This window comes from Anomaloglossus baeobatrachus, chromosome 9 (genome assembly GCF_048569485.1).
Source record: "Anomaloglossus baeobatrachus isolate aAnoBae1 chromosome 9, aAnoBae1.hap1, whole genome shotgun sequence".
NCBI lineage: Eukaryota > Metazoa > Chordata > Amphibia > Anura > Aromobatidae > Anomaloglossus > Anomaloglossus baeobatrachus.
In genome coordinates, this window is record NC_134361.1 from 20,715,146 (window position 1) to 20,740,428 (window position 25,283).

At 49.6% G+C, this 25,283-nt stretch overlaps 1 long non-coding RNA gene across 1 annotated transcript; it reads right to left on the bottom strand.

Annotated features, from left to right (window-relative positions):
* Positions 1 to 490: 490 nt before the first annotated feature.
* On the bottom strand, positions 491 to 25,236 carry LOC142250299 (uncharacterized). Its single transcript, XR_012725169.1, has 3 exons — positions 25,125 to 25,236; positions 19,091 to 19,246; positions 491 to 1,826 (listed from the first exon to the last, which is right to left on the bottom strand). It is a non-coding gene; the product is annotated as an uncharacterized LOC142250299 (long non-coding RNA).
* Between the last annotated feature and the right edge of the window lie 47 nt (positions 25,237 to 25,283).

Sequence of the window (25,283 nt, forward strand, 5' to 3'; positions counted from 1 at the left end):
CCTTACTCTCAGGAGGCTATTACAACCTACTGCACCCACCATCAGCCCCAGGCATCCCTTAACCTGCAGTGGCGGTCCGCACTGACCGCAATTCTGAGAGTGGCGTCACGACGAATCCCAAAACGAAGGTTCCCTACCTGTGACCCGACCGTTCCATCCCGTGGAGTCCCTAAGGGTAATACACTGCTGCACCGCACCTGCAGGGCTCCACATACCCCTTAGTTCAGGGGGATGTGATTATGTATACCTGCCCATCAGCTATGTGACCGCAGCATTATATGGAGAGCAGTTTCCTCTTCATTATCTGCGAGACCCAGCTCTGTAGGAAAATAGCAGCTTCACCAGGTCCTGCTACTAAGTGCAATAAATATTATATAACCTACAATAATCATACAGGAATCCAAAATTTGTTTATCAAAAGTGAAAATGATTTTTATTTATACACATAATACATTATATCTTCATTTTAATTCAAGATAGAAATAGGACAACAGTTTCGTGAAAAACGGGGGAAGATAGTATAGCCGCACATATATTAATAAGGTGGCGATCTCCAAGCAGATGGTGACCAGCAGTCATATATCATTTATCAGACCCCAGCATGGGCAGAACTGTAAACATTTATACAGGAGTTAGTATATATATAATTATGTTCTCATACTGGTATATATCCACACGTAGATATCCAATGAGACCCTTTTATATAGAGAGATATATGCAATGGGTTTATAAATGTAATAACTATAAGTCACACTGGGACCACAAATGGATACCATAAATTATACAGATTTGCAAAGTTAGGATGAGTAGCCCAATATGGTTCAACTGGCAGTGCTACATAATATATGGGTCCTAATCCATTAGCATGCCTGTATATATGCATCCATATGCGGACCTACGGTGATGTCCCTATATTTCAAAAAGGATCTATAGTAGTTAGATAGTATATGCCATCATTAGATTTCAAACAGTGCAAACACCGGTATATGAAATTATTCACACTCCAAGTTACAGGCACTGCCTATCTCTAGTCCATACCTAAAGTCATATCAGTAGTCATTTGATGGTCACCACGTGGCTGGAGGCCGTCACCTATACCTCTACGCGCGTTTCACCGCTCTGGTTTCGTCAGGAGGCTTGTGTGAAATATTGTGATCGCACCCTTTATAGATCCCGTGATTCGGCACAGCTGCGCGCACCCGATCAGATGTTATGGGCGCGCCCCGCCCCATGATGCACATCACGCGAGTTCGTCGCCTGTCGAGCGCGTCATCCGTCAGCTGACCGCACATGTGCGGTCAGCGATCACATGACACGGAGCCAGCAGGGAGACCGGATGTATCATCCGGTCGCCATGCCAACCCTCTCTGTCGGCAACTTGCTCGCTGTGATGCGCAGCGCATGCAGGCGGGCGCGTCCCTCTTTTGGCACGCGCACGCCGGGCCAAGTCACTATGGGCAGCATAAACCGCTCTATCACGATTGTATGAATGAGCCCCCTTTTTTTTTGAGGGAAATAGTCCAGACCTACATTTTATATCCAACACAGCCCAACAAAGCACATAGACATTCGCTGTAAACAAATTCATATGCCAAAATACACTTGGATATCACAGCTAAAATTACAGTCTCATACAATATTTGAAATAGCCGCTCAATATACATTATAGACTTTATCCCAGAATAGCCATTCATATATCCAGCGACATCATGTAGTTCAATTGTTGATTTTATATCCCTTTTTAGGGCTGTGAACCGGTTGGAATTCTTCAGGGTCATCATTCAATTAGTAGTGGATATAGCAAGGGCCATAACAATCATAGGATACTAAAAAGGAAACAAATATGTACAATTAAAAAAAATATAAGTGAGAACATAAACAAAATTAAAATTCGCGCTACCCTGACAGAAAGGACTTAAAGCTTAGGGATTCATTGAGTCCCTTAGGTGTCATTGTATCCAGGACTACAATCCATTTCGTTTCTTTTTTCAACAATTCATTTTTATAGTCACCGCCTCTAGCATCTAGGCTGACATGGTCGATCCCTTTTACCTTAAACCCATTAGGGTTGCAATTGTGGTGAAGGAAAAAATGTCGTGGGATCGATTTTAACCCCACTACCTCCTTGCAGCCCTTGGCATTAATTATATCCCTCACATGTTCGAGTGTTCTCACTCTCAATTGTCTTGTGGTCATGGCTATATAGATTTTGTTGCACGGGCACCATGCATAATATATAACCATGTCCGTCCTACAGGTAATATTGTGAGTGATGGAATAATTTTTAGAGGCTGAACTGTTGTCAAATGTCATACTTCTTTGTATATATTTGCAGGCGGTACAATTCCCGCACTGGAAACATCCCCATTTTGGACCTTTTTGACCCAACAAATTTTGCTGTGGTGGAATATAGTGACTCCGCGTGAGCAGGTCCCTTAGATTTTTTTACCTACGCCAGGTCATTGCAGGATGTGTTGTTAGATGTTTGGCGAGGTCTTTATTAGAGTTGAGCGCGGTTCTAGGTTCGTGGTTCTCCAGTTCGCGGCTCGAGTGATTTTGGGGGCTGTTCTAGATCGAACTAAAGCTCGATAGTTCTAGATACGTTCGAGAACGGTTCTAGCAGCAAAAAAACAGCTAATTCCTAGCTGGCTTTCTGCTGTAATAGTGTAAGTCACTCTGTGACTCACACTATTATGACATTTCAGTGTATAGTGTGCGGGAACAGCGCATTCAGATCACTGCTGTATGGATAATGGCGATCGCCATTTTTTTTTTTTCCTTGTCTTCCTTCCCTAAGCGCGCGTGACTCGCCCACCTCAGGGCTATGGGACACCCGGTGCCGGGCCGGACTAGTCCGGTGGTAGTCAGTGGTGGCTGGGCCCGGCTCCGTGGTCCTGGTGGGTGTCAGTTGAATATGTGGCTGATGAATTAAAGTTTGTGTTCGTGACGCCACCTGTGGTATGCGTCTAATAAGCCGCCGCTGCTGTATGAGGCCTCCGGGGGATGTTATGGCAGCAGTGATAGTACTACTCCCCACAGGTGGAGCAATGCCCCGGGGCACAGTTGGTGCTTGTGAAAGTCTATGGTGTTGTGTGACTAACACGGTGCAGGGCCGACAGGCAATGAAAGAAACAGGCACAAACAGTAGTCTCTTTACCTTCTCCTCTTTTACTCGGCAGCAGTTTAGTCCAGGGAGACCGTCACAGATGGTAAAGATAGTCCGGCCGGCCTGGAAGTGCCTGGGGGTGATCTTTGGCCAGTTGAGTATGAGGCCTACTCCCTAATCTTTCTTTGCTGTTTTAGGACACTGCACTTTGGGTTAGCAATGGCCCTCTTGCTGCTGGGACCAGTGGTTCGTCCCTTTTTCTGTGTGGTAGACTGCGCAGGCCCTCTCTGGTGCTTCTCTGCTGGAGTCCACACCGGGCCCTTGGGATGCAGCTGTACCTTCAGATTGCTTCTGGGCCAGGGGGCTTGCAGCTCTCCTGCCCTCTGGATTCGGCTACCAGGGACGGATTTTATACCCTGGCAACCACAGACTCCGATGTCCGAGTCTCTTCTGTGCCTCTCTGCACTTCTTGCTTCACTGGGCCAAGCTATTCCAGCTCTAGGCCCCAGTTCCACAAGGCAGCACTACTCTGCGTCTGTTCTCTTCACTCCTCTCTACAGACTAACCACTACTTCCTCCCTCAGGTCAGACTTAAGGAATGCTCCCTGAAATTCCAGGTTCAGAGCTCCCCCTGCTGGCCGGAGGGAGAACTGCGTTGGGTGTTAAACTTACTGGCCAATAGATCTCCCAATTACTTCCAGGCTCAGCATTAACCCTTTGGGAGGGCAATGCTGTTGTGGCGACCAGGTCCTGGGGCGCCACACTCCCCCTTAGTTAAATTCAGTACTCCCGGACTGTAGAAACAAACATAACATGTTAGAACATTTCATCCCTTTCTGGGAGGCGCATTACTTAAACGTTACAAACTTAAACATTACTACAAGAGTCCAGTGTGGCTCCCTGCCGGGTGTCCTTTACACGGCTCCATGGGGGACCCGCCGCGATAAAACCCCCAACGTAGGCTCTGGGCGTGCGTCAGAGCATTGATGACCCCACTCTATGCACGCCGGATGGGTTTTTCTTCAGGGGTGGTGAGCACACTGGTGCTAACTATGAACAATTTAGGTGTTGGCCACCCATAGTCCAGTGGCCCAATTGTCCATTTACTTAGTCACCTAAGACAAAAAGCATTTTATACACAACATGACAGACATTTCACATAACTATTTACATTCTGTTAGGTATTTTATTTTCTATGTTCTATACCTTGGAGGGGGCTGTCCCCGAGTGCTACGTTGGGACCGGCGTAGCTCTGGGGTTTGTCCCTGACTACTTGGAGTGTCTGCCCCCCCCCGTGTTATTGGTAGGCCTAACCCTGACAGGGATGCATGTTGGTTGCCTACGGGATCTCAGATTCGCCAAGGGTACGGCAGGTTCGCCACTGGCAGGGGGTTGAACCTCCTGTTCCACTGCTGGCGTGTCATCTTGTGTTGGAGCGGACGGTTCTTTAGGTGGATCTGGAACCTCTTCTGTTTCTGGCTCGACCAACTGCGGAAACGTCAAAACTGGTACCACTATGGCATTGTTTATTCGGGTCCAAGTTTTGGGGAATTTTCCAAGGATTGTTTGGATCATCTCCTCCTCTTTTTCTTGACTTTGGGGACTTTCTTGGACTTCTTCCACTTCTCTTTGGATTCTGCACCGTTCAGGGCACGCTTTCAGGCGGTCTCGAGATACTGCTTGATAGGTCTTGCCTTCATCTTTGCTTATGAGGCATACCTTACTATTGTCAAAGTTGGAGGGAATAATGGTGTAGGGTTCATTCTCCCACTGATCATCCAATTTATGCGCCCTCCGTTTCCTCTTGAGGACCTGTTCTCCAGGTGCGAAGGGAGTTGCTGGGGCGGTTTGATTGTAATGCTGCTCTTGTCTCGTTCTTGCTTGAGACAGGTTCCTCTCTACGCATTCCTGGACCTTGCGGTACTGCTGCTGCCGCTCTGTATCCCAATCCTCTATTTCCTGAACCGCCTCAGGTGACACAGTCCCCATCTCCAAGTCTACAGGTAACTTGCCAGGTCTGGCTCGCATCAGGTAAGCAGGGCTGCAGTTGGTCGAATTTACGGGGATATGGTTGTACAAGTCTACCAGATCTGGCAACTTCTCTGGCCATTGGTTTCTTTCTTCCAGAGGTAGAGTCTTCAGCATATCAATAACCACATGGTTCATCTTCTCGCACAATCCATTGGTTTGGGGGTGGTACGGTGTGGTTCGGATCTTCTTACAGCCGTACATGTTACAGAACTCTTGGAACACTTCGGCCTCGAATGCAGGACCTTGATCAGTCAGTACCCTTTCCGGATAACCGTGAGGCCGACAAAAGTATGCCTGGAATGCTCTAGCTGCTGTTCTGGCTGTCTGGTCCTTCACAGGCACTACTACCAGTAAACGAGAGTAATGGTCCACCATGGTGAGGGCGTACACATAGCCTGACCGGCTTGGTGTTAACTTCACGTGGTCCAGGGCCACCAACTCCAGGGGCTGCTTCGTGACAATTGGCTGTAGGGGAGACCTCTGGCTGGCATCATCCTTCCGCCTCAGGTTACACGGACCACAGTTTCGGCACCACTTCTCGATCATCTTTCTCATGTGCACCCAGTAGAACCGATCGCGGAGTAGGGTCTCCAACTTCTTCCACCCGAAGTGTCCTGCGTTATCATGATAAGCTGCTAGGACCATTGGAGCATCCCTCTGCGGAACCACTATCTGCCAGACAAGTTCATTCGTTCGCCAGTTAACATATCGCTTGCAGAGCTTGCCTTGGTAGGTGAACAGTCGTCCCCTCTCTTTCCACAGCTGCTGGGCTTCTTCTGGAGCGTCCAGGCCAAGATGGGTCTCAGCTTGTGCTAGCTTTTCCTTGACCAATCGCACGGCCAGGTCACCGTTCTGTGTCTCTTCCCAATTATGGTGAAGTAATGGGTTGACCGAGACCTCGTGCTGGCTCGAGCGCTTCATTCCTACAGCATGCTCACACTGGGAAACACCTTGGTGATGGAAAGCCGGTAACTCTATCTCTTCGAGTTCATCCAGGTCTTCTCCAGACTCGGGTAAGTGAGGCATTCTGGACAGCGCATCAGCATTGTTATTCTTCTTGCCAGCCCGGTACTTGATGGTAAAGTCGACGTTAGACAGCCGGGCCATCCATCGCTGTTCCAACGCACCTAACTTAGCTGTTGCCAGATGTGTTAACGGATTGTTGTCCGTGAAGATGGTGAACTTGGCCGAGGCCAGATAGTGCTTGAAGCGTTCAGTCACCGCCCAAACAATAGCGAGGAACTCCAGCTTGAAGGAACTGTAGTTTTCTGGATACCTTTCTGTGGGCCGCAGCTTCCTACTGGCATACGCTATTACCTTCTCTCTGCCTCCCTGCACCTGGGACAAAACTGCTCCAAGTCCCATGTTGCTGGCTTCTGTATACAGTACAAACGGTTGGTTGTAGTCAGGGTAGGCCAGAATTTCTTCTCCCGTGAGAGCCCCTTTCAGCCGGACAAAGGATGTTTCTATTTGACTTCTCCATTCAAATGGAGGGCTCTGCTTCTTAGCCTGCTTTGGCTGGCCCACCAGGAGATCTTGAAGGGGCACTGCTATCTTTGTGAAACCATCAATGAACCTTCGGTAGTAGCCCACCAGCCCAAGGAACTGCCGCACCTCCTTTATTGTCGTGGGTCTTGGCCAGTCCTTGATTACGGTGACTTTCTCCGGATCAGGTGCCACACCTTCTGCGCTGACCACATGACCCAGGTACTGTACCTTTGGCTTCAGGAGGTGGCATTTGGACGGCTTGATCTTCAGGCCATATTTCGACAAAGACTCAAACACTTCTGCTAAGTGCTTCAGGTGGTCTTCATAAGTCTTGGAGTAGACTATGACGTCATCCAGGTACAACAGCACGGTTTCAAAGTTGTGGTGGCCCAAGCAGCACTCCATCAACCTTTGGAATGTCCCCGGGGCGTTGCAGAGCCCGAATGGCATACAGTTGAACTCGCAGAGGCCCATTGGTGTCGTGAATGCAGTCTTCTCCTTGTCCGCCTCTGCCACGGGAACCTGCCAATACCCACTGGTGAGATCCAAGGTGGAGAAATAGTTAGCTGACTTTAAGGCTGTTAGTGACTCCTCTATTCTGGGTAGTGGATATGCATCTTTATGTGTAATGCGGTTAATTTGTCTGTAATCTACGCACATTCTCATGGTACCATCTTTTTTCTTTACGAGCACTAGTGGAGCTGCCCAGGGGCTACAACTATCTCTGATAACCCCAGCCTCCTTCATTTCCCGTAACATCTCTTTGGCACGCTGATACTGTGCGGGGGGTACAGGGCGGTATCTCTCTTTGATGGGATGATGATCTCCCGTGGGGATTTGATGTTTAACCCCTTTCACCTGCCCAAAATCTAGGGGGTGTTTGCTGAAGACCCGCTCGTACTCCTGTACCACCCGGTAAACCCCATGTTTTTGGTGTGAGGGGGTGGAGTCGGTGCCCACATGTAATTTTTGGCACCAGTCTTCCAGCTGTCCCTTGGAGCCATTGTCTTCCGCCTGGTCAGACGGGATCAAGGGTTCCACTGCTTTGATGGTATTGTTGCTGACAGTGTACAGTTTTGCTACAGTGGCGTACCGGGGCAATTTGGCCTCCTCCTCCCCACAATTCAGGACACGGACGGGCACTCTCCCCTTGCGGACGTCTGCTACCCCTCTGGCTACCAGGACTCCAGGCCTACTGTCTGAATACACCGGTTCTACCAAGGCATGGTAATCCTGACCCTTGAGGCCTATTGCTGCCCGACACCATATCAACATTTCACTTCTTGGGGGTATTGCAATGGGGAGGGGGTCACTTACCCTCACACTGCCAATTTCTCCTCCGGCCAGCTCTACCTGCTGCCTCCTCATCAGGGCTCTGATCTCCCTCTGTAGGGCACGCTGCTGCCCGGAGCTGGCAGTTTCAGACGCCTGTTGCAACAAAATTATCACTTCGGCAATACAATTTTCTATCACATTTGTACCAATGGTTAGCAGTGGGTCAGATTCTTTGCGATCAATATCTACAATTATCATCCCCTGACATGGCAATTCTACCCGCCCCACTTTAATGGTTACTTCTTTGTACCCAATTTGAGGTAAGGGCTGACCATTACTGGCCACAATCGTTAAATCATCATTTGGGCCATGGTCAATGTCTGAATCAGCCCAATATCTTTTGTACAGTTTGTAGGGGATGGTTGTTACCTGGGACCCCGTATCCAGGAGGGCATTCAAAGGGATCCCATCCAGCACAATAGGAAGGACCGGTCGTCCTCCCACATACTTGCTGCGGCTGGGGTTGGAGCCGGGCTTCCTTACACCTGGGGGTTGGCTCCTGGCCCCAGGCTCGGCCCATTTAAAGGACAGTGTCGTGCAATGTGGCCCGCCTGGCTGCAGCGGCGGCAGATCGGTTGTCCTGTTGAATCATACCGGTCTGTGTCTTTTCCTCGGGTCGGCGGAATCCTCCTCTGTCGCATCCATGGGACGTCCCCTGGGCTGGAGGCCAACTCGATTCTTGTAGGTGATGGGGTCACTTGTAGAGACTGCACGGTCTTGGCAAGGGCAGCTACAGTCTTGGTCAGCTCCTGGACCTGCTGTCTGAGCTCTGCAGTGGGATCCTTATCCAGGGACTGCGCCTCGGCCCCTGCAGCAGCTCGTGTTGCAGGCACCACCCCGGGGTACGTGATAGCAAGAGGCCGGAGGGATACTGGGTCATTCGGTGTAGATTCTCTCAGGACCCGGATGGCCTGGTCCTTAAACTTTGCAAAGTCCAGAGCAGGGTTCTGCAGGACCATGATACGCAGCTGTGTCCTGTGGGCATCTGACAGGAGCCCTTCTATGAACTGCTCAGTTAGGAGTTTGTCTCCTTCTCGTACACTCTCTGGGTCCACCTGTTTAACTGCTTTCAGGGCCTCCTGCAAGTTTAAGGCATAGTCCCTTATGCTGTCTGTGGCCCGCTACTTGCACCCAAAGAATCTCATCTTTATCTCTGCTGTGGTGCGGGTATCAAAAGTACTCTTTAGCTTGGCCAATATCTGGGTTACTGTCCCTTTATCTGTATCAGGCCAGGACTTCACTTCACGCTGGGCTGCGCCGGCTAGCTGCCCCATTAATATGCCCACCTTCTGGCTCTCAGTCAGCGGATACACCCGGAACAAGCTGTGCAGGCTTTCTCTGAAGTCGCTCAAGGTATGGGACTCCCCGGAGTACTGCGGCAGCCATTCTGCTCCCGGGATGTACGGCATTGTGATCGGCATTACCGGCGCTACAGCGGGGACTGGGGCGGCGGCGACTGGGATTGCTTCGGCCGGTGCTGCGGCGCCTCGGGCGATGGCAGCCACCTGCTCTCCCTCTGAGTCGGACATCTTCCTCCCCCTTAGTGAACCTTACCAGGCTCCGTTCACTTTTCAAATTCCCATCTGGGTCGCGTGGGGTTAACAGCGCTCTGCTCTGATGGCGCGCTCCCTTCGCGCTCTTTGTCAGGCACGCCCCCCTTCTTCCTGCGCTCGGCGAGGCTAATGGCGGCGGCAGTTTGCAGACAGTACACAGTCTTTTAAGCACAATTTCCGCAGGCGCACAGTACCCGGTGGGACCGGGCACGAGATCCTGTTCGTGACGCCAAAAGTTGACTCGCCCACCTCAGGGCTATGGGACACCCGGTGCCGGGTCGGACTAGTCCGGTGGTAGTCAGTGGTGGCTGGGCCCGGCTCTGTGGCCCTGGTGGGTGTCAGTTGAATATGTGGCTGATGAATTAAAGTTTGTGTTCGTGACGCCACCTGTGGTATGCGGCTAATAAGCCGCCGCTGCTGTATGAGGCCTCCGGGGGATGTTATGGCAGCAGTGATAGTACTACTCCCCACAGGTGGAGCAATGCCCCGGGGCACAGTTGGTGCTTGTGAAAGTCTATGGTGTTGTGTGACTAACACGGTGCAGGGCCGACAGGCAATGAAAGAAACAGGCACAAACAGTAGTCTCTTTACCTTCTCCTCTTTTACTCGGCAGCAGTTTAGTCCAGGGAGACCGTCACAGATGGTAAAGATGGTCCGGCCGGCCTGGAAGTGCCTGGGGGTGATCTTTGGCCAGTTGAGTATGAGGCCTACTCCCTAATCTTTCTTTGCTGTTTTAGGACACTGCACTTTGGGTTAGCAATGGCCCTCTTGCTGCTGGGACCAGTGGTTCGTCCCTTTTTCTGTGTGGTAGACTGCGCAGGCCCTCTCTGGTGCTTCTCTGCTGGAGTCCACACCGGGCCCTTGGGATGCAGCTGTACCTTCAGATTGCTTCTGGGCAAGGGGGCTTGCAGCTCTCCTGCCCTCCGGATTCGGCTACCAGGGACGGATTTTATACCCTGGCAACCACAGACTCTGATGTCCGAGTCTCTTCTGTGCCTCTCTGCACTTCTTGCTTCACTGGGCCAAGCTATTCCAGCTCTAGGCCCCAGTTCCACAAGGCAGCACTACTCTGCGTCTGTTCTCTTCACTCCTCTCTACAGACTAACCACTACTTCCTCCCTCAGGTCAGACTTAAGGAATGCTCCCTGAAATTCCAGGTTCAGAGCTCCCCCTGCTGGCCGGAGGGAGAACTGCGTTGGGTGTTAAACTTACTGGCCAATAGATCTCCCAATTACTTCCAGGCTCAGCATTAACCCTTTGGGAGGGCAATGCTGTTGTGGCGACCAGGTCCTGGGGCGCCACACGCGCGTGTAGTGGGGCGGGCCAGCATGTCAGCCAATCCCAGACACACACACAGCTAAGTGGACTTTTAGCCAGAGAAGCAACGGCATGTGTGATAGGATGTCCATGTCACATGTCCCTGCATTATAAAAACGAGTATCTGCCCGTCCGGACGCCATTATCTCTTCTGCGTCCTTGGTGTCAGACATCACTGGCGCAGCTCCGTCCTGAGTCCTATCGCCGATACTGCTGTATGCGCGCCATACACAGCGCTGGACAGCTTAGGGATAGCACTTTCTATCAGTTCTTTTAAGGGCTCATACCGGCAGGGTCAGAGCCATAGGTGACAGGTCCTGAAAACAGAGACAGCGTCTGTGTAGCTAAGGTCAGGGATTTCCTCGCTGCATTTCCCCATTAGGAGGGAATAGAAAGGCAGGCTTCCATTCCTCTACCCAGAGACCCACAACCCTGGCACTGTACCCTCCTGTCCTCTGCACAATCCAACTCATTATAACTAAGCCATTATACTAGCAAACACTGAGTGAACTTAGTGGCATCCTAAACGTGGCTATTGGACTTCTGTATAGTCCCAGTAGTGCAAAGATATTTGCAGCACGTCTGCCTGCATTGCACACTCAAACTCATTGTTACTAAGCCATTATACTAGCAAACACTGAGTGAACTTAGTGTCATCCTAAACGTGGCTATTGGACTTCTGTATAGTCCCAGTAGGGCACAGATATTTGCAGCACGTCTGCCTGCATTGCACACTCCAACTCATTATAACTAAGCCATTATACTAGCAAACACTGAGTGTACCTAGTGTCATCCTAAACATGGCTATTGGACTTCTGTATAGTCCCACTAGTGCAAAGATATTTGCAGCACCTCTGCCTGCATTGCACACTCAAACTCATTGTAGCTAAGCCATTATACTAGCAAACACTGAGTGAATTTAGTGTCATCCTAAACGTGGCTGTTGGACTTCTGTATAGTCCCAGTAGTGCACAGATATTTGCAGCACGTCTGCCTGCATTGCACACTCAAACTCATTATAACTAAGCCATTATACTAGCAAACACTGAGTGAACTTAGTGGCATCCTAAACATGGCTATTGGACTTCTGTATAGTCCCAGTAGTGCACAGATATTTGCAGCACCTCTGCCTGCATTGCACACTCCAACTCATTATAACTAAGCCATTATACTAGCAATTTATGCTGCCAGTTTAAGGGCCGTAGTTGCATTGTCAGGGATATTTATTCTTTATTATTCTGCTGTTAATAAAGCTAGACCACTGCTGCAATCTACACCACCTCTCAATTTTTACTACCACATTTTCAGTGCACAATCTTGTCGCAATCAACATGAGTGGCAAAATGACAGATGCTGGTGGAAAGGGGAAGAGGCGTGGTGGAAAAGGAAAAAAAGGGTTTGTCCGTGGGGAAGGTGGCAAAGCTCCATTATCATCTGTTGAAGATAGACCATCTACCAGCAAAAGTAAGATGTCTACTACTTACCGTGGACAATCCGATGTGCTCCCTTTTTTACGGACACGAACAACAGGAACAAAGCTAGATGATGGCCAAAAGAGGAAAATGCTTGAATGGATCTCAAGTGGTCCAACAAGTCCCCTCTCAGCCACTTCAAGTACCGCATCCAAAAAACACCAGTCCTCTGAGTTGTCATCCCAATCGAGATGGCTGAGTCTGCAGAGCTGTTCAGTCACACTATAGCCTGGGAATCAGAGGTCTGCTCCCAAGCTACAGTGAGTACAGACCAGGAAATGGTCTGCAGTGATGCCCAGAACCTTTGTGACTCTGATTCAGGCCGTGAGGACCAAGTTTCTGAGCGTAATGTTGACCCTTTGTCACAAACTGTAACACCTGTGGTTATAGACAATGAGGAACATACTGATGACGATGAGACCCAGATACCAGATTGGGATGACAACTTAAATATTCGGTCAGGGCAAGAAGAGGCTCGGTCTGAGGGTGAGGGGAGTGCAAACACAACAATTGATGATGAAGTTCTAGATCCCACCTACTGTCAACCCCCAGTCAGGCACTCGAGGAGGTCAACAGAGGCGGTGGAGGAGGATGCAACCGACGACGAAGTTACCTTGCGCCTTCCTGGACAGAGTCGGAGCACTGGTAGCACGTCTACAACTGCATCATCAGCCACCACTCTGCCTCTGAGCACTAGTCGGGGGGGCTCAGCAGGTCGCATGCCCTCTAAGCCTTGCCTAGCCTGGTCCTTTTTTGACATAGAAAAAGATCACCCAAATTATGTGATGTGTAAAATTTGTCGTGATTCTGTTAGTAGAGGTCAAAACCTCAGCAGTTTGACAACTTCTTCCATGAATCGTCACATGAATAAATGTCATAGGTCCCGGTGGGAAGCTCACCGTGCTGCAATGCAGCCTAGCAGAGCAAACCATCCACGGCCTGCCCCTTCCAGTGCATCCGCGCGCTCTTCATCTTCTAGGACTGTGGGGACAGCTGTCACACCTGGTTTTCCATGCACAACTTCCACCACTGTAATCGCAACAGGCAGTTTGCTTGGTAGGTCGTCAGTTGGTTTGGAAGGGGAAACAAGTGAGTGTGTACAGCTCTCTCAGACATCGATAGCACCAACGTTGGATGAAGGCAACATCATGTCTCCGCCTGCACTTTCCTCACAAACCTGCATTTTTACAGGGACACCCTACTCAACACCGTCTACACACAGCAGCCAGATCTCTGTCCCTCAGATGTGGTTAAATAAAAGGCCATTTCCTGCGACCCATGACAAAGCTAAGAGGTTGACTCTATCCCTCTGTAAGTTCTTGGCTACCGAAATGCTGCCTTTCCGCCTAGTGGACACACAGGATTTTAGAGACCTTATGTCTGTCGCTGTGCCCCAGTACCAGATGCCTAGTCGCCACTACTTCTCTAAGAAAGGTGTGCCCGCGCTACAGCAGCATGTCGCACACAACATCACCGCTTCCTTGAGAAACTCTGTGTGTGAACGGGTGCATTTCACCACCGATACTTGGACCAGTAAGCATGGACAGGGACGTTACATGTCGCTGACTGGGCACTGGGTAACTATGGTGATAGATGGTGAAGGGTCTGCTGCACAAGTCTTGCCGTCCCCATGACTTGTGTGTCAATCCTCTGTCTGTCCAAGTTCTGCCACTGCTTCTGCCTCCTCCACCTCATCTGGGTCCTCCACCTCCGCCCCAAGCCTGCCTGGTCAGGCCACCAGCGTTCTCACTGCGCAGAAGGAATCACGCACCCCTCATTACTATGCTGGCAGCAGAGCGCAATGGCATCAGGCGGTCTTTAGCTTGACATGTCTTGGGAATAGGAGTCACACAGCTGATGAGTTGTGGTCAGCTCTACGGTCCGAGTTTAATAAATGGTTGTCTCCACTCAACCTGCAGCCTGGTAAGGCCGTGTGCGACAATGCTGCAAACCTGGGTGCGGCCCTTCGCCTGGGCAAGGTGACACACGTGCCTTGTATGGCTCACGTGTTGAACCTTGTTGTCCAGCAATTCTTAACACACTATCCCGGCCTAGATGGCCTTCTGACCAGGGCACGAAAACTGTCTGCTCACTTCCGCCGTTCAACTGCCGCAGCTGAGCGACTTGCATCTATCCAGAAGTCTTTCGGCCTGCCGGTTCATCGCCTGAAATGCGATGTGGCGACACGCTGGAATTCGACTCTCCACATGTTACAGCAACTGTGGCAGCACCGCCGAGCCCTGGTGCAATACGTCATGACGTATAGCCTGGGCCAACGAGATGCAGAGGTGGGGCAGATCACCCTGATGGAGTGGTCTCAGATCAAGGACCTATGCACCCTTCTGCACAGTTTCGACATGGCGACGAATATGTTTAGCGCTGACAATGCCATTATCAGCATGACAATTCCAGTCATTTACATGCTGGAGCACACGCTAAACACTATTCGGAGTCAGGGGGTGGGACAACAGGAAGGGGAGGAACTACAGGAGGATTCATATGCGCAAGGGACAACAACATCACCAAGGTCCAGACGTTCATCATCACCAACGCAGCAGGCATGGGTCCATGGGGGACAGGGATCAACAAGGGCGCATGGTAGCAGGCGAAATGTTGAGGAAGGTGCAGGAGAACATGAAGAAATGGAGGACGAACTGTCCATGGACATGGAAGACTCAGCAGATGAGGGAGACTTTGGTCAAATTTCAGTTGAAAGAGGTTGGGGGGAGATGTCAGAGGAAGAAAGAACGGGTAGCACCTCTATGCCACAAACACAGCGTGGACTTGGTCCGCATGGCTGCGCAAGACACATGAGTGCCTTCTTGTTGCACTACCTCTAACATGACCCTCGTATTGTCAAAATTAGAAGTGATGATGACTACTGGATTGCCACACTATTAGATCCCCGGTACAAGTCCAAATTTTGTGACATAATTCCAGCCATAGAAAGGGACGCACGTATGCAGGAGTATCAGCAGAAGCGGTTACTCGATCTTAGCTCGGCTTTTCCACCAAACAACCGTGCAGGTGCAGGGAGTGATTCTCCCAGTTGTAACTTGACAAACATGGGACGGTCTCGTCATCTTCAACAGTCTACCCGTACCAGTAGGACTGTATCTGGTGCTGGTAACAGCAATTTTATGGAATCTTTTCATAATTTTTTTAGACCGTCCTTTGCAAGGCCACCAGAGACAACAAGTCTGACACATAGTCAACGGCTGGAGAGGATGATACAGGAGTATCTCCAAATGAACATCGATGCCATGACTTTGCAAAAGGACCCTTGCTCATTTTGGGCTTCAAATCTAGAAAAATGGCCAGAGCTCTCCAGTTACGCCTTGGATATTTTGTCGTGTCCAGCTGCCAGCGTTGTCTCTGAACGTGTCTTCAGTGCTGCTGGGTGTGTGCTGACAGATAAGTGCACGCGTCTGTCCAGTGACAATGTGGACAGACTAACGTTCATCAAAATGAACAAGTCATGGATCCACCAGGAATTTACTACCCCTGTGTCATCCTGGGGAGAGTAAATGCTTGTGGATTTGGAATGTGCTTGATGCAAATCTAGCTGTGAAGTGTACAACTGGGACACAACTGCTGCCACTGAATGGGTGGGTGTGTGTGGGGCCCAATTTTTGGAAAAAAGGGCGACTCCGCTTGGAGTAACCCTTGATTGCTGTGTTTTGTTAAAATGATCCAAGATGAACAGAGCTGGGATCAGGAAAGACTTTGCTACCTACCCCGGTGTCATCCTGGGGACGGTTAAGAATGGCGTATTTTTGAATGTGCTTGATGCAAATCTAGCTGTGAAGTGTACAACTGGGGCACAACTGCTGCCACTGAATGGGTGGGTGTGTGTGGGGCCCAATTTTTGGAAAAAAAGGGAGACTCCGCTTGGAGTAACCCTTGATTGCTCTGTTTTTTTAAAATGATCCAAGATGAACAGAGCTGGGATCAGGAAAGACTTTGCTACCTACCCCGGTGTCATCCTGGGGACGGTTAAGAATAGCGTATTTTTGAATGTGCTTGATGCAAATCTAGCTGTGAAGTGTACAACTGGGGCACAACTGCTGCCACTGAAGGGGTGGGTGTGTGTGGGGCCCAATTTTTGGAAAAAAGGGAGACTCTGCTTGGAGTAACCCTTGCTTACATTGTTTTTAAAAGAAGCCAAGATGAACAGAGCTGGGATCAGGAAAGACTTTGCTACCTACCCCGGTGTCATCCTGGGGACGGTTAAGAATGGCGTATTTTTGAATGTGCTTGATGCAAATCTAGCTGTGACGTGTACAACTGGGGCACAACTGCTGCCACTGAATGGGTGGGTGTGTGTGGGGCCCAATTTTTGGAAAAAAGGGAGACTCCGCTTGGAGTAACCCTTGCTTACATTGTTTTTAAAAGAAGCCAAGATGAACAGAGCTGGGATCAGGAAAGACTTTGCTACCTACCCCGGTGTCATCCTGGGGACGGTTAAGAATGGCGTATTTTTGAATGTGCTTGATGCAAATCTAGCTGTGAAGTGTACAACTGGGGCACAACTGCTGCCACTGAATGGGTGGGTGTGTGTGGGGCCCAATTTTTGGAAAAAAGGGAGGCTCCGCTTGGAGTAACCCTTGATTGCTCTGTTTTTTTAAAATGATCCAAGATGAACAGAGCTGGGATCAGGAAAGACTTTGCTACCTACCCCGGTGTCATCCTGGGGACGGTTAAGAATAGCGTATTTTTGAATGTGCTTGATGCAAATCTAGCTGTGAAGTGTACAACTGGGGCACAACTGCTGCCACTGAAGGGGTGGGTGTGTGTGGGGCCCAATTTTTGGAAAAAAGGGAGACTCCGCTTGGAGTAACCCTTGCTTACATTGTTTTTAAAAGAAGCCAAGATGAACAGAGCTGGGATCAGGAAAGACTTTGCTACCTACCCCGGTGTCATCCTGGGGACGGTTAAGTATGGCGTATTTTTGAATGTGCTTGATGCAAATCTAGCTGTGAAGTGTACAACTGGGGCACAAGTGCTGCCACTGAAGGGGTGTCTGTGTGGCCCAATTTTTGGAAAAAAGGGAGACTCCGCTTGGAGTCACCTTGCGGTGTTTTACATGATTTTAGAAGGGCATGCCATGCCTATATCTGTGTCTCGTCCTCTTTTTCCTCGTAACGCTGTTTTGTTTTCACATGAGAATTTGTCCTTGTCACTTTCCCATGTGTTTGTGTTGTGAGTTGTTTGTCACCTTTTGGACACCTTTGAGGGTGTTTTCTAGGTGTTTTTATGTGTTTGTGATTGCCTGCCATTGTTTCCTATGCAGTTCGAGTTCGGTTCGTCGAACGTTCGACGAACCGAACTCGAACGGGAGCTCCGTTCGGCGAACTGACCTCGAGCCGAACCGCGACCGGTTCGCTCATCTCTAGTCTTTATCAGCCAATAGGATCTGCCAATATTTTTTAAAAATCCCCCCAATTTCACTCCACTTATCATTAAAGTTAGTGATGAATCTCACAGGTTGGAGATTCTGATTTCTTTTACGTGTCGCTAACAGATGTTCTTGCTCACTCCTTGCCGCTCTAATGAAGCCCTGTCTGATATTCCTTGGTTTGTATCCCCGTTCTTCCAAATTCGTTCTTAGTCGTTGGGCCTGGGTACCAAAGTCTTTGTCACTCGAACATATTCTTCTCATACGTACAAATTGCCCAATGGGCACTGCTTTAATAGTTTGAGGATGGTGTGAGGAGGAGGCGTGTAAAAGTGTGTTAGTCGCCATTTGTTTCCTGAATACATCAGTAACAATTATAACCCTCCTCACCCCTCATGATCAATATGTCCAAAAACTCCACCTTCCAGTAATCATATTTAGATGTTAGCCGGATGTTAAGTGCATTATCGTTCAATTTTTGTAAGAAATTCACCATGGATGGCTCAGAGCCCTGCCATATAAACAGAATATCATCGATATATCGATGCCATGAGACCACTGCATCAAACCCCTCCAAAAAGTGGACAACCTCCCGCTCCCACAGCCCCAGGAAGAGGTTGGCATATGAGGGCGCACAAGTCGCCCCCATTGCCACTCCCTGGAGCTGTAGGTAATAGCGGTCTTTAAAAATGAAATAGTTATGGGTCAAGATGTATTCTAGTAACTCCATAACGAATTCAATAAGTTCAGTTTCCATGTTGGTCATTTGTAGAAAGGCCCTAGATGCAGCGGTGCCATGGCTATGGACAATAGATGTATATAACGCCTCAACATCACAAGTGACCAGATACATATGTGGTTCAAGTTGGATATGGTTGAGGCGTTTTAAGATGTCTGTCGTATCTCTGATATATGATGGCAGGGTTCCGACACATCCCTGGAGAAAAAAATCAATGAACTTGCAAACCTTTTCATTGAGTCTATTAATTCCCGATACTATAGGACGACCGGGAGGATTGTCCCTATTTTTATGAACTTTTGGGATGACGTAGAAGGTTGGAGTCTTGGGGCAATCGGTCACGAGTCCATCTCTCATTTTGAGCGAAATTATACCTTTCCTAAACCCAGTTTCTATTATATCGTCCAATATTCTTTTGTATTGAACAGTGGGATTGACATTCAATTTTTGATAGCAAATCCTGGTGTTCAATTGTCGAAAAACCTCGCGTTCATATTGATCTGTAGGCCAAACAACAAGATTCCCCCCCTTATCGGCGGGTTTTATTACTACCGTTTTCATATTTTTCAATTCCTTAATCGCCTGTCGTTCATTGTAGGTCAAATTAAACTTTGTAATCTTATCTGGAATAGAATGTAATGCCTCTCTTACCAGTTTTACAAAGATGTCCACATTAGGACAAAGACCATTAGGGGAGAAAACTTGTGTTCGGCTGTGCAGATGAATAGGTAGTAGAGTTTGTGTAGGTTCTTCCAATTCTTGCTGCTCTTCCAAAAGAGACTCCAGGTCTGAGAGGGCTTGCTGTTCCTTAAATGTAGAGAATACATCATTATCATTATTGGCAAACAATTTCTTATACCTCAATTTTCCCGCAAATAACTCTAGATCCTTTATGATGGTAAAGTGATCCATGACTGTACTATTGTAGATGCTTCCTTCTCGCTATGCACTAATCCCTTCATCCCACAGATTCCCCTTTGAATGATGACATGACACCCGCTTGGATAATTTGGCCAAATCGGCCTTTATTATACAAACATGACATTAAATAAATATCTTTCTTTAAAGCGAGGAGGGTTCTTGGAGCTCCAAAACCTGGCGGACGTTCCCATAAAATTGATAAACCATCCGGAGATGTCCCCAGCCGCAAACGACCACAAGCTCGGGGACACCATGACCGGAAAACCATTTCCCTAACACCGACTCCCAGGGGACCCCACCCTGGAGAGCCCCAAAGTCTGCCAGGTAATTACCATTCCAAATAAAAGAATAGGGGTTACCATCCACCTGATGTACAACCCCCCACCACCATTTTACCACCAACTCCAAGAACCCCACCTCACTACCGCAACATGACAGAAAATAAATAAAAAAAATAAAATACCTGGCCGAAATGACGCCGACACATTACTAAAATATACAAAACGTTCTCCTGATGAAAACCCACACACCCAGCATAACACAGGGCGGGAGGGCGGGACCTTTTCTGCTGGCTTCACATGCTGTTCTGATAGTACCCACCCCTTCTACTGATTCTATATTCCCAACTGACCACCCCTAGCACTTAAACCCAGCCCCCTAAACTTCTGACCCCCCACAGCCCGCGCTTTCTTTCCCTGCAACCAGTGTTAACCCCTCGTTGCCCTTCAAAGTCAGTCATGAGTCACTTTGCCCATGGCTCCGCTGTGGGCTCCGTTCAGCCTTGACTGTACTATTGTAGATGCTTCCTTCTCGCTATGCACTAATCCCTTCATCCCACAGATTCCCCTTTGAATGATGACATGACACCCGCTTGGATAATTTGGCCAAATCGGCCTTTATTATACAAACATGACATTAAATAAATATCTTTCTTTAAAGCGAGGAGGGTTCTTGGAGCTCCAAAACCTGGCGGACGTTCCCATAAAATTGATAAACCATCCGGAGTTGTCCCCAGCCGCAAACGACCACAAGCTCGGGGACACCATGACCGGAAAACCATTTCCCTAACACCGACTCCCAGGGGACCCCACCCTGGAGAGCCCCAAAGTCTGCCAGGTAATTACCATTCCAAATAAAAGAAGGGGGGTTACCATCCACCTGATGTACAACCCCCCACCACCATTTTACCACCAACTCCAAGAACCCCACCTCACTACCGCCACCACGAGCATTACCTGAGACCTCATAATGCGAGTCACCCCACCAACAAAGCGCTCGCTCCACCTTCCTGAACACCTGCTAACCACAGGTGCATCCACCGCGCCAACCTGTCCGTTCCAAGCCAAGAAACTCCCCACTTCCCTATCCACCTTAATTTCAGTCCTGTCGATCCCCTCTATCGACCGAACCACCAGTAAGGTTTTGTAGGCACAATATCCGACCGCATCATCTTCACCTCTCGGGGAGGCGGAGCATAGCTGCAGTAAACCTTGGCAAATAACTCCAATTTAATCCCCCATAGGGGGATATCCCCACATCATTTTCACCCGTGTGCAACACCAGCACATCGGGGGCAGGATCCAACCTTAAAATGGTGAAAATCCAGTGTTACCGTAGACCACTCATACCTGGAACCAGATCCAAAGCACTAGAACGTGATCTCTCAACCAACCCAGCTGGCACTCATTCCTCCCCTCATCTGCCATCAGCCCCCCCCGAATTCAGGGCAGTGACCCAATTATCCAACCAGTGGTGCACCGCCTAGTAGAACGTAGAAAAAACGGGGGGGGAACATTTTTCCTTTTTTTTTTTTTTTTTTTTTTTTTTTTTTAAATTATACTTTTTGCAGGAAGTCCCCCACTTTTCCACCTTGGTTGAGGCCCAAGGCCACCAATGGGTCTGAGCGATCACCCCCCCAACAAAAATAAATACCCCCTGCAACCCTCTACCGACCGCCTTATCAACCTCTTTACTGCTCACAACCTGACCCCCCCATTTTTTAATATTTATTTAAGATGTATTCAGTTTGACCATTCCAACCAAACATTCCATGGGGTAGGTTAACCCCACAACAACCTGACTCAACATGCCACCTCCACTTGACGATGGAGCCACCAATTCCCCTAATTCCCCAAAGAGCAACTAAGAACAACTAGCCGAAACCACTTCACCTCAAATGGGGGAATTACTCACTGGTCTTGGCAGTGCCCACTGTTCCAAGCAATTAACCAGTCCAGTTACATAGTTACATAGTTACTTAGGTTGAAAAAAGACCTAGGTCCATCTAGTTCAACCTTCCTCCACCAGTTAAAGGACTCATCCCGCAAATCCCTCAAAATTTGCACTAAACAGTTTAATGACATCAACCAGACATTGAAACTTACAACCAGTATTGGTCCTGAGCCATAAATTATTAACCTCAGACCTTCCTTCAGCCGACACCCTACGTAACCAACACAGCAGTGCCCCTACCAAATCCTCCTCAGACTCCCCCGTGCCGAATTCCTGACTCCGATCCCCCGTTGCCTCACCAATCCGCCTCATATGCTAACCTAGTACCCCCAGCAAAGGATACTGTAATGCATAATAAGCCTAGTGCCCAAATACCACCTCACAAAGCTCCTCCGGCCACTTGCAGCTGGTGGACTCTGCCTCTAGTGCCAGGTACCAAAAGCTATCCCACTATCATTGAAAAAGAGCATTAACGCTAATTTCCAAACACCTGGTGCCTGCGCTGCCACTATCTTTGTACTTCTTTGTACTAAAGCAAAAAGGCGCCGTAACCCAAAATGCCTCCATAGCCCTGTTAACGGAGGAGAAACACCAAAAATTAGTTGCCAAAACACCTGTTGACGCAACGAAAACTGATGTTTTTATTGCTGAAGTAGTCCCCCCAATTGGAACTAGCCACTACCAAGAAAAACTCGAACAAAATCCGATTTTTGGTAAAATACTGCCTCCACCCAAGATTGTGGCTCTATGTCCATCCCCCATTTGCCCTGCTGAAAGCTCTGTCAACTAACCCAACCTGCCGCTACAGTAAAAGTTCACAATCAAAATAGACCACAAGCTTCAAAACCCTAACGACCATCCATTATAACTACCCAGGAAAATATATCCTGGCCCCCACTGCCAGGTCGTTGAAGAATTCCTCCGGCAACCGTATACAAAGCGTGGGGGCCTTGCCCCCGCCATAGCCACCTTCTCACTACCCGAAAAAATTCCGGCTATGGGCACATGCAAAAGCAAATTAAAGCATGCCCAGCAACAACCAAAGGTCTGCCACTGCATTTGATTTTTCTTATTTATTTTTTTAAATATATAACCCGCTTTGCCCACTTCAGTGAGGAAAGACACACTTCCTTGTCCCGTAACCTGTACTCAATCCCCCCCTGCTCTCCATCCTCCTAGAATCAATGTAGATTCCCAAGATGTTCAGACAATTGCCAGGGCCCTTCTTTCTCTCCTGGCAAACTGCTGAACTATCCATGCCCTAGCCCTTAGCAAAGATGGCAAAAAATGGGGAGCTGACCGCCCCATGTACAGAAAGTTGTTGTCTTATTTTTTTTTTTTTTTTTTGAGGTAAGACATCATCAGCAACCCAGCCATACTGCAACCCCCCATTCTAGAAATGAACCAAACCCTTCCAATAGGCACAAGAAAATAGGGCAAATCATAAGTAAACACCAGATCACAAAATATGAACCATCCCCAAAACAACCTAACAAATGCATGCTGTCAGGACGCCCTGGCAACGAATGGCATGTCAGAAACGACAACTCCCAAGTGACCCGGAATTTATTCGGCTCCTTCTTCTGCACTACCCCTAACGAAGAAAAACCACCAGAACCAGAAATGGCAGAGATAAAACTGAACCGCCCAATACCTGCACGATACCTCGCACCAAAATTATTATTATATTTTATATACATTTACTATTATTATTATTATGATTCTAGAACCCACCGCAGCCTGAACCCTGGTATCTCAACGAGCCGTAAGGCCCCATCACACACAAGGACAAATCCCCGGCAGATCCGCGGCCACAGCGAAACCCCGGACACACCGCTCCATCTGTACACAGCCACAAATCTGGCACTGATTGTCCGCAACTTCACCGTGACCACCGATCCGCCGCAGATCCATCCCCGCGCGCGACAAGACCCCCAAGGATTCATGCAGTGTCACCCATCCTTCCACTGCCTGAACTGCCCATCATTTCAACACCGGGTGTGATCGCCACAAAACCAATGAACCTTCCTTGTAGCAGAACACCCCTGAACAATTCTCAGGCCCCCCCCCTTTTTTTTTTTTTTTTTTTTTTTTTTTTGTGTGTGTGCCTGGATGCTTGCAGAATGGCAAACACCTGAAGCCAGTTAACAAAATCGAAAGTTTAAACACTCACCCTTCTCTATCTGCCCTGACACCGCGACCCCCACCACAAGATGTGGCCTAACTTGATGACCAACCGGCGACCTGCCTCAATGCCCGACCCCCAAAACAGAAACGGGGGACCCCATTGACCCGACCTTTGCCTCCTCCACACGTTCCGGCAACTCCTTCCCAAACCCTAACATGCTGCAGACCCTACTAACTGACCCCACAGAGGCCCCCCAACATGCTAAAACTAAGACCGCCGCCATTTCCCCTGGGCCTAATAAAACACCTACCCAGGAAAATCGCACTAGATGAACACACAGAACATATAATTAAACTCACCAGGCTGCGTGGGGGCATGGGACCCACCAGCCGGAACACCCGATTCCAGCCGATGACTCTCCTCAGGATGTTGAGGCACTCAAGACGCTTAAGCAGCTTGCTTAGGGAGACCCCAGCAAGCCGCCGCGCTCAAACCTAGCGGGACCACCAGGGAGCAGACTACCTGTTGAACGATCTCCCAGGACGTGGATCATCCCCTCCTAGATGACGACCTCTTCCTCGACACGGACCTCATCCGCGAAGACGAGCCCCTCCGTGCTGCGGACCTCCAACATAAAGGCGACCTCTACCGTGATGACGACAGCCTCCTCCTCAATGCTGACCTCCTTCCAGATGCCGATCCCTGCGCCGACCTCCTTACCGATAACCATTACCGAGCTGAAAATGACCTCCACATTGACCTCCAGCCAGATGATGACCTCCGCACTGACCCCCACACTGAAAACGACCTCCACGCTGACCTCCAGCCAGATGATGACCTCCGCGCTGACCCCCTCACTGAAAACAACCTCCATGCTGACCGCCAGCCATATGATGACCTCCGTGCTGACCACCTCACTGAAAACAACCTCCCTGCTGCCCGCCAGCCAGATGATGACCTCCGCGCTGACCACCTCACTGAAAACAACCTCCATGCTGACCGCCAGCCAGATGATGACCTCCGCGCTGACCTCTGTCCCCGATGCCGACCTCTGCGCTGACCTCTGTCCCCCGATGCCGACCTCCGCGCTGACCTCTGTCCCCCGATGACGACCTCCGCGCTGACCTCTGTCCCCGATGACGACCTCCACGCCGACCTCTGTCCCCGATGACTACCTCCGCGCCGACCTCTGTCCCCGATGACTACCTCCACGCCGACCTCTGTCCCCGATGGCGACCTCCGCGCCGACCTCTGTCCCCGATGGCGACCTCCGCGCCGACCCCTGACCCCGATGACGACCTCCGCGCTGACCCCTGTCTCCGATGACGACCTCCGCGCTGACCCCTGTCCCCGATGACGACCTCCGCGCTGACCTCTGTCCCCGATGACGACCTCTGCGCTGACCTCTGTCCCCGATGACGACCTCCACGCTGCCCTCTGCCCCGATGACCTCTGTCTCTGAGTGTTTCTCCGGATGTCCAGTTGCTGCCACCACAAGCAGTCCCCCCCACAGGTATATCACTGGGAAGGACCGCCACCATCTTGTTGAAGCCCTGATCACTA